Source organism: Canis lupus, chromosome 11, assembly GCF_003254725.2.
Source record: "Canis lupus dingo isolate Sandy chromosome 11, ASM325472v2, whole genome shotgun sequence".
Taxonomy (NCBI): Eukaryota; Metazoa; Chordata; class Mammalia; order Carnivora; family Canidae; genus Canis; species Canis lupus.
Window position 1 is genome coordinate 45247793 of NC_064253.1, and position 10727 is coordinate 45258519.

The following is a 10727-nucleotide window of genomic DNA, read 5'->3' on the forward strand; positions in this document are numbered from 1 at the left end:
TAATTGAGGCCAACAGTGATAATTTAGTGAACTTTTACATTAAAATTGAGATTGGTGACTTTTCTTAAGCATTTGAAAGACTTCACAATGGTAGATCAATATTCCTGTGTGAAGACAGGCTAGTGCTTAGTTTGTTCCCCAGCTAGCCAGTTTCCAACTCTTCTTAGTCTCTCCCTGATGCCAGGATCACCTGAGTTGTATCTATTATTGCATTTGTTTATATATATATATATTTTTTTTCTTTTTTATTTCTTAAGGTAAAGAAATATTCCTCTGTACCTATAGACATTCATTCTCATGCCTCTTCCTGCAGGCATTTAAGTTTAGGATCACTGTTGTAAAGCCTAATGATCAGAATATGAGAAGCAAGGGGAACAGAGTGAGTTACTGTGGTTACAGCTGGATGTTCAGCCCAGATGCCTCTTTCCAGGCTGGTCTCCAGCCCCACGTAGCTTCCCTGCATGTTGGTCGCTAACAGCTCAGAGATCCCCTTCCTGTCTTCCACAGTGCTGGCAAAGTTACTGCCCTGTTAGACCCATGCCCCTCCCAACACACACCCAGAAGCCCACAGCCAATGACTGATTAACCCAGGCTGCAAAGGTGAGAAGAGCTTTGCTGAGCAGTTTTTATTGCAGAGTTCCCCTGGGATGGGACTAAAAGAAGGCTCCGGCTGAGGCCTGGCTTCCTCAGCTGCTCTCTCTGCCCCACCCTGCATCACTACCCTGCCACCCTTCTCCCTGATTCCTGAGGGCACTCTCCATCAATACCTTGTATGAGAATTCTTGCCTGAGGCTTCTTTGGGAAATCCAGCCTGGTGAGGCACTGAGAAGAGGAGCTCCTGGGGACAATTGAGATCCTCTGGTTAACCAGCTCAAGCTTTCTGATGGGACAAGGGGGAAGCAGAATTGAAACAGAATATTCTAAAATCCTTGAACCTCTTTTTTACTGGAATAATTGTGATCCCAGAGATGGTAAATAAATTTTGCCTGCATCCCAATACTATTAGTATTCCCTATCTAGAAAGCTATGTTGGAAGTGACTCTGAAGTGACCTGAGGCAAATGATGATAAGGTCTGTTGGTCAGGATGTGAAAGGGGGTGGCACATCCTTCCTATCCTGCTTCTTTTTGCAAGGCTCAACTTGGATGCCATTCTTTCTGGAAGCCTCCCCTGAACCCTGAGTTAAAATTAGATATTTCTCTGAGCATTTGTAGCAATCTGTAATTATCTATATTGTCACATTTCCCAAATTGCATTCTTAATATTTATTGAGATATAACTGGCATACATATTTAACTTGTACCATCTGATAGGTTTTTACATATGAACAACCTGTAAAACCATCACCACAATTGTGATAATCAACATTTACATCCCTTCCAAAAGTTTTTTATGCCCCTTTATGATCCCTCCAGAGAGAGTCCCTTCCTGCCCCTCATCCATTCCTGGATGCCCCCAAACAACCACTGATCTGTTTTCTGTCACCATAGACTAGTTTGAATTTTAATTAATTAATTTGTTAATTAATTAGGAGAGGGAGAATGGGGGAGGAGCAGAGGAAGAGAGAGAGAATCTCAAATAGATTCTGCACTGAGTGTGGAGTTCAACATGGGCTCGATCCTACAACCCTGAGATGATGACATGTGCTAAAATCAGGAGTCGAACACTCAGCCAACTGAGTCACACAGGTGCCCCAGACTAGTTTGACTTTTAGACAGTTTATTGATATAAATAGAATCATTCACTACATATTCATTTTTTTAAAGATTTTATTTATTCAAGAGATAGAGAGAGTGAGAGAGAGAGGCAGAGACACAGGCAGAGGGAGAAGCAGGCTCCATGCTGGGAGCCTGATGTGGGATTTGATCCCGGGACTCCAGGATCATGCTCTGAGCCGAAGGCAGGTGCTAAACCACTGAGCCACCCAGGGATACTTCACTACGTATTCTTATTTTTGGTTTGGTTTCTTTCACTCAGCATTATTATTTTGATATTCATCAATATTGTATATATTAGTAGTTTATTACTTTTTATTGCTTAGTAGTATTCCATTGGATGGACATGTAGGATTTGTTTACCCACTTACCTGTTAATGAACATTTATATTGTTTCTAGTTTTTGGTTATTACAAGTAAAGCTGCTGGGAACATTCATGTACATGTTGAGAGAATGAAAATGCAAGCCATAGATGAGAAAATAATTGCAAAGCATATATCTGAAAAAGGACTTTTATCCAGAATATATAAAGAACTCTAAAAACAGAAATAGGAAGACTACCCAAGAAATGGGGAAGAGATTTGAAAAGACGTGTCACAAAAGGAAATATAAAGATTACAAATAAGCCTGTGTTAAGATGCTCAGAATCACTGGTTATTGGAGAAAACTTAAATCAAAACAAGATATCACTATACAGCTATTAGAAAACAGTTTGGAGGGATCCCTGGGTGGCGCAGTGGTTTGGCGCCTGCCTTTGGCCCAGGGCACGATCCTGGAGACCCGGGATTGAATCCCACGTCGGGCTCCCGGTGCATGGGGCCTGCTTCTCCCTCTGCCTGTGTCTCTGCCTCTCTCTCTCTCTCTCTCTCTGTGACTATCATAAATAAATAAAAATTTAAAAAAAAGTAGAAAACAGTTTGGAAGTTTTTTTTTTCATTGTTCAAAATATGAATATACATATCTAAAAATGTGGAACATTTCATGAATTTGTGTGTCATCCTTGTGCAGGGGCCATACTAATCTTCTCTGTATCATTCAATTTTAGTATATGTGCTGCTGAAGCAAGCACTGGTTTGGAAGTTTTTTAAAAAGTTAAACATACATCTTCCATATGATTCAGTTTTCTTTAAGAGGTAATTTCTCAAACTGAATTTTGATTTCTGATTATCTGGGTATTTCACTAGAGTGAGGTGTAAACACCTTAAGATTAGGAACACTTCTTAAAATTTTATTTTATCTTATCTTTTTATTTCATGTGTATATTCCTAGAATCAAGTAGCATGACAGTTGTGGAGTAAGTTAAATCCTATGACTGAAAGTTAGGTAGTGGAAAATGTTCCTGAATTTGAGTGTCATTGGAGGAGGATTATCATTTTCAAAAACAAAGGTGAGAACATAGAACTGCACTGTTCAGGCTTTGCCATGATTTCCTTTGCATTTCTAGCAAGAGATTTTCTAAGGTCCCATCCAGAATGCCTACTACCCACTGCCTATTCATACACTTCCCAAATTATAGTGAACACCTGTAGGCTCTTTAACCTCCCCAGTGGCACTTATCTACTTAGTTTCATAGCTTTTACATGTAAAAGCCTGTGAGATTTTTAAGGGTAGAATTCAGTTCTGATTTATTTTTGTTTCTCCCCATGGCTTCCATTTAACAATTTGTACATATATTTGCTCAACTAAATACGGTGATTGCATGAATTAAACACAGCTTGACATCACAGGCATGTATTTTACTGTCAGGAAATATGGGAGCTCTAAAAGAAGTAGAAAATTATACTGTCTATGTGCAATTTGTCAGAGTATTGGCACTATCTCTAAGACTGGACTCTGAAAATTTTTAATCAAATCTAAAAGGTATTTTCCCTAGGATAAGTATTATTTATGCACATTATAGAACACATAGAAAATGTGTTAAATGCAGTGTTAGTGGAAAAGTAAATGTGTGCAGCACCTCTCTAGAGGACAATTTGGAAATCTACCAAAATTTTAAATTTATCTCCTTTTTTATCTAGAATCTTGATATCTACAAAATCATCCTACAGAAAATGATTTTAAAAAAGCCTACTAGTCTTTCTCCTATGCACTGCTTAGTTGTGATTATATAAGGAACATGATTTTGTACTTATTTTTTCCATTTAATACAAGATTATTATCAATCATTTCCTTATGTTGTTTCAAAGTCTTTTGCCTATTTTTTAAACATCAGTGTTTTATTAGTGTCAAGTGTACAATGTAGTCATTAAATATTTCCATCCATTGCCTGGTGCTCATCCAATAAGTGCACTCCTTAATCCCCATTACCTATTTCACCCTTTCCCCCACCCATGTTCCCTCTGTTAACCATCAGTTCTCTATAGTTAAGAATATGTTTCTTGGTTTGCCCCCCCCGTCCCTTTTTTTTGCCTTTGCATCTTTGTTTTGTTTCCTAAATTCCATATATGGATGAAATCCTATGGTATTTGTCTTTTTCTGATTGAGTTATTTTACTTACCATTTTACCCTCTACCTTCAAAAATGTTACTGCAACTGGCAAGATTTCATTCTTTTTTATGGCTGAATAATAATATTCCATTGCACATAAATACCACCTCTTCTTTATCCATTCATCAATCTGTGGACACTTGGGCTGCTTCTGTAATTTGGTTGTTGTAAATAATGCTGCTATAAACATAGGGGTGCCTGTATCCCTTTGATTTGGTGTTTTTGTATTCTTTAAGCAATATCCAGTAGTTTGATTACTGGATCATAGGGTAGTTCTATTTTTAATTTTTTGAGGAACCTCCATACTGTTTTCCAGAGTGGCCACATCAGTTTGCATTCTCACTGACACTGTAAGTGGGTTCCCCTTTCTCCATATCCTTGGCAACACCTGTTGTTACTTGTGTTGTTGATTTTAGCCATTCTGACAGATGTGACGTGATATATCATTATAGTCTTGATTTGCATTTCCCTGATGATGAGTGATGTTGAGCATCTTTTCATGTGTCAGTTGGCCATCTGGGTGTCATCTTTGGAAGAATGTTTGTTCATGTCTTCTGCCCACTTTTAAATTGGATTATTTGTTTTTTGGGTGGTGATTATATACATTCTTTATATATTTTGGATATTAACCCTTTAATTGGATATGCCATTTGCAAATATCTTCCCCTGACATTCAGTAGGTTGTCTTTTAGTTTTGTTGATTGTTTCCTCTACTGTGCAGAAGCTTTTTATTTTGATGAAGTCTCAATAGTTTATTTTTGCTTTTGTTTCCCTTGGCTCAGGAGACAGCTAGAAAGAAGTTGCCACACCCAGTGTCAAATAAGTTACTGCCTGTGTTCTCTTCTAGGATTTCTATGGTTTCAGGTCTAACTTTTAGGTCTTTTTTTTTTTTTTAAAGATTTTATTTATTTATTCAGGAAAGACACAGGGAGAGAGAGAGGCAGAGACACAGGCAGAGGGAGAAACAGAGAGAGAGAGAGAGGCAGAGACACAGGCAGAGGGAGAAGCAGGCTCCATGCAGGGAGCCCGACATGAGACTCGATCCCAGGACTCCAGGATCACACCCTGGGCCAAAGGCAGGCGCTGAACCACTGAGCCACCCGGGCTGCCCTAACTTTTAGGTCTTTAATCCATTTTAAATTTATTTGTGTGTTTAGTGTAAGAAAGTGGTGCAGTTTTATTATTTTGTATGTAGATGTCTAGTTTTCTCCTGTTTTAGGATGGAATGTTCTGAATATGTCTGTTAAATCCATCTGTTCCAGTGTATCATTCAAAGGAAGGGTTTCTTTGTGATTTTCTGTTTATGTGGTGTGTCCCTTGATGTAAGTGGGCTGTTAAAATCCTCTACTATTATTTTGTTATTATTGATTGTCTGTCTAAGTCTCTGTGCCTGTTCCATTTATGTTTGCTATTAACTGTGAATACATATTAATGGTTGTTTTATCTTCTTGTTGGATTGTCCCCTTTATTATTATAAAGTGTCCTTCCTTATTTCTTATTACAGTCTTTATTTTAAAGTCTGTTTTGTATGGTGTTAATATTGCTACTCTGGCTTTCTTTTGACATCCATTTGCATGATACATGATTCATCATCCCCTCACTTTCAATCTGCACGTGTCTTTAGGTCTATAATGAATCTTTTGTAGGCAGCATATAGATGGGTCTATATATATATATATTTATATATCTATATATCTCTATCTATCTATCTATCTATCTAAATCTATTTTGTCATCTTTTGTCTGGAAAACTCTATCTCTCCTTCCGTTCTGAATGATAGCCTTGCTAAATAGAGTATTCTTGGCTGCAAATTTTCCCCATTCAGGACTTTGAGTATATCCTACCACTCTCTTCTGGCTTGGAAAGTTCTGCTGAAAAATTCCCTGATATCCTTATTCGGTTTCAGTTGTATGTAACTATCTTCTTTTGTATTGCTGCTTATTTTTTTTTTTTTTTTTTTGCCAGTTTAATTGCAATATGTCTTGGTGTGGGTCTGCTTTTTAAATTTTTGATGGGGGTTGTCAGTGCCTCGTGGATCTAAATATCTGTTTCCTCTTCCTAATCTGCCAGATTAGGGAAGTTTTCAAACTATTTCTTCAAATATACTGTCATCCCCTTTTCTCTCTCTTCATCTTCCGGGACTTCTATAATATGAATGTTATTATGTTTGATGGACTCACAGAGTTACCTGTCTATTTTGTTTTGCATAATTCCTTTTTCTTTCTTTTGTTCAGCTTAATAACTTTCCACTTATCTGTCTTCTAGTTCATTAATTTGTTCCTCCAATTCTTCCATCCTGCTGTTCATTACATTAAGCATGTTTCTTATTTTGTTTATGAGCTCTTTGTCTCTGCTGTGTTTTTCTTTATCTCTGTGTTAAGGGTCTTACTCATGTATTTCACTCTTTTCTCAAGTCCAGTGAGTGTTCTTATGATTGTTGCTTTAAATATTCCATCAGGAGTGTTGCTTATATCTATTTCACTTAGCTCTCTGGCCAAGGCCTTGTCCTTTTCTTTCATTTGGGTTTTATTTCTTTGTTTTCTTATTTTGTCTAAGTCTCTGTGCCTGTTTTTCTGTGTTAGGAAAGTCAGCCACGTTTCCTGTTCTTGAGGATAATGGCTTTATGAAGAAGAGGTCCTGTAGTGGCCTACAGTGTAGTTACTCCTTATTCCCACGGCCTGGCACTTCTGAGAGTATCTCCAATGTGTGCTGTGTGTTCTATGCTTTTGTGTCCTGGCCACCTTATTCTTCAGGCCAGATGTCTGCCAAGGCTCTTTGCCTATTGTGGTCCCTGGCCTGAATATGGTGCATTTTAATTGGTGTGCTTTGGTCTGCTTGTGAAACAAGACCTGTCACCACAAGACTGGAACTGAGGCTCCACAAAACTCCCAAGGTGGGAGATGCAGTGTGAGTAGGGGTATGGGCTGGTTTTCTGGGGGCCGGGGCCTGCCATGCTGGGACTGAGGCAAGCTAGACTGGGAAGGGTAATTCCACTGAAATATGGGGATGAGAGGCCAGGCTTGGTGTAAGCAAATTAGATAGTGAGTATGCTGTGCTGGTTCCCACAGGTGGCCCTGTGCTTATTCTGTGGAGTGGTAGAGGGAAGTGGTGCTTGCCAGTTCCTTTGTTCCCAGAGGGGTCTTTCTGTGAATGCTGCCTCTCTGGGATACACTCTGAAATGAGCAAAGAACCTCCCTGTTGTGTACTCCAGGTGCTCTTCCAATCGCTGTTTTCACACTGTATGTCTAAGGGCCGTTTGCTTGCCTTCTCTCCAAGAGCAGTCTCAGTGCCCTCCAGGCTGTATCTCAGCTAAACTCACTGACCTTAAACTCCAGCTTTAAGCCCTGCTTGTTTCCAGAAGTCATAAAATTCAGCCCCTCTTTCTTTCCAAGCCAGTTGCTATGGGGATTCATCTTACTTATCTGTACTCCTCTGTATCATGTGTACTCCCCTATGTGCTAGTTGGTCTTTTGCCCTTCTCTGCAACCACAGCAACCATGATCCATTTCTTTCCCAACCACATCTCTGCACCCCTTACCTTCTTCAATGTGACCTCTTCTCTACTTTAGTTGTTGAGTTTGTCCTGTCAGTCTTCAGATCAATTTCTGGGGTATTTAGGATGATTTGAGAGTTACCTAGTTATATTCAGGGATGAGGTGAGTCTAGGGTCCTCCTACCCACCATCTTCAACAACTGTCCTCTTTTGCTTATTTTTAATGCTTGTATGAATGTCTATCATCACATGGTATCACGGTTCTCCTATTGTTAGTTATTTTGTTTCTTTTGATGGAATGGGAGTAGCTTATAAATATTGGATGGCAGATTTTTTAGAATAAAGCTTTTAAAAATGTATCATATTATTTCCTTATTTATGCATATTGTTTAATTGTTCTTTAGAACGGTTTCCAAAAAGGGTGTGGCATTCATTGTATCCTCAAAAATGCATGAGTGTGTTTAAGCAAATTTAATTGCTTACAGAAATTCACTTGATTCTAAGTCAAGTACTTGATTGTATGAAAGGATAGGCTAGAAGAGATAGTTATTTATTCAGTCCCTGACACTAGCTAAAGATCATCTTTCTGCTATGTGCATTTTATTTTCACTGTTTGCTTATTAAATAAAGCAGAAGTTTAAATATAGCAGAAAACTAATGATTCTTTGCCACAGTTGATATTCTACAGAAGTTATGAGCACCGATCAAAGATCAAAAGAATCTTACAATTCTGTGCTCTAATTTTTGCATCAAAGCTTTCATTTGGCACTCAGACATCCCTAATGATATGAAAGTATGACAAGCAATATCCTGATTAATTTATTTTCTCTGGTTTATACTTTCTCACTGTTTGCAACATAGCTACCAGAATCTCCTGAAAAGTGGAATTAAAGGGATTTAATGTCCATTTTGCATATAAACAAAGCCACCAGATTTCTAATCCAAGATTTGCTTTTGTCCAACTTACATGGCTTTTCAGATCCATGCAGAAAGGGGCTTAGCTCTAATAGGGGTAGATTAGATGGTAGTTATCAACATGATATGGTTTTTGAACTGTGAATAGAAAAAAAAGAAATAATAAGAAATGTAATAGGAGAAAGTGAATGTGAAACTCTCATCTTTTGAACATACTATTGATTTTTAATTTGTGAAGGGATTCATATTTTCTTTGTTTTTATTGGAGATATTTATAGGTCTTTATATCTACCTATACATCTGTCTTTCACAGTGCTAGTTATAAATGATTACCTCTCAGCTCTGAATCTGCTGCTCTTTGCTGTGCTTAGTGATTTGGGGCTGAACATTTTTTTATAGACAACTTCACTTTGAGAGCTGGTGTAATGTTAGGTTTTTGTCAGTAGAGGGAGCTAGAAAAACACTGTAGGCATAGCAAAGAAAGGCTCTCCTGATGTGCTTTTCTCTACCTCCAGCTGCCAAAGTGCCAGTGGTGAATGGGTGAATAGCGGCCTTTAATCTCCCATGAGACTCCCCAGCACCTCAGTACAAGAAGCCTTCCTATTTACTAACAACGATATATAAGCACTCCAGTGAGCAGCTTTCCTTAGACCAACTTTACCGCATGGCACCCATATGAACTTCAACAGCACCCCAACAAATGACTTCCTGCAGATCAGCTCTAGCTCACAACCTAGTGAGGTTTCTGCTTTTTAGCAGGTTGTAGTTGGATCCTTTCCAGTGAGGTCCAAATCTCAGGGGTGAATTGGTACTCTTCTACATTTTTAATTCCCTCCTTGTGTACTCACTTTCACCTAGGGGTGTGACTGCCCTCAACATTTGCTTAGCTCATTTATTTATTTTTATTTTTTTTAAAGATTTTTATTTATTTATTCATGAGAGACAGAGAGAAAAAGAGGCAGAGACACAGGCAGAGGGAGAAGCAGGCTCCATGCAGGGAGCCTGACATGGGACTTGATCCTGGGTCTCCAGGATCAGGCCCTGGGCTGAAGGTGTCGCTTAAATCGCTGAGCCACCCGGGCTGCCCAGCTTAGCTCATTTAATGATCACTTTTTACTAGGTAAGCATTTCATATATAAAAATTTCCCTGCTCAAATTTCTGGTGTGCTTCAATGACAAATAGTTACTGAGCTTCTGTTGTGTCAGGCACTGTGCCAAGTAGTGGAGACATAGCAGTAAAGAATACAGACATGATTCCTGTCCTCCAAGACCCTGCAGATTCCATGTAATGAACAAGTAAGGTGTTAGGTATTGTGGGGAAACTTCTTTTAGGATGAGAGTCATGGGGTAGGGTCAGAATGTTCTACTTATGGAAGTGACACTTCAACCTAGACTAGAGATCAGTAGAAATTAGCCAGGTTAAGAGGTGGGGGAAGCATGATCCATAAAGAAAGCAGCTTGTCTAAGGACCAGCGTCAGAATGGAGTGGTAGATTTGAAGACCTGCAGTTTTGGAAGTGCACAGCTGAAAGTCTGGGAAAAAGAAGCAACATAGAAGCAGGGGCCAGATCCACGAGAGCACTGATGACCACATTAGAGATTCTGGACTTTCACAGCAGGCATGAGGGTTGTTGAATTACTAGAAGGTTGTTCATAAAGCAAGGACATTGTGTTCTGTTCTCATAATTTGGACTGGTGGTTCTAAATCTCAGTTGCACATTTGAAACACATAGAGTACTTCAACAAAACCTGGGCCTGACCCCAGACCAATTAAACAGGCTCGCCAGGCGTGAATATCAGGTGTTTTTGTTTTCACATTTTTCTTGGTGATTGCAGTATATAGGCAAGGCTGTGAACCACTGATCTTGAGAAACAAGAAATCACATGATGGCATGATGAGAGGGGTAAATAAGTCCCATTTATTAGATGGTGAAAGTCTTCCAGATTAAAGATGATTTAAACTAATCTATAATACTGCTTCATTTTGTCGGAGTCATTTAGAAATCTAAAGGCACTGATTTGGCATTTTTGCTAATTAGAGAGTGGTTACAGGTGGCAAATATTTTTGATGTAAATTTCCTCAACTACTCCCTCAAGGCACGGATGGTATCCTTGGGG

The 10727-nt window shown here is 38.9% G+C and overlaps 1 non-coding gene across 1 annotated transcript; it reads right to left on the reverse strand.

Moving 5' to 3' along the window:
• Positions 1–2678: 2678 nt before the first annotated feature.
• Positions 2679–2784, reverse strand: LOC112650638 (U6 spliceosomal RNA). Its single transcript, XR_003130331.1, has one exon. It is a non-coding gene; the product is annotated as a U6 spliceosomal RNA (small nuclear RNA).
• Between the last annotated feature and the right edge of the window lie 7943 nt (positions 2785–10727).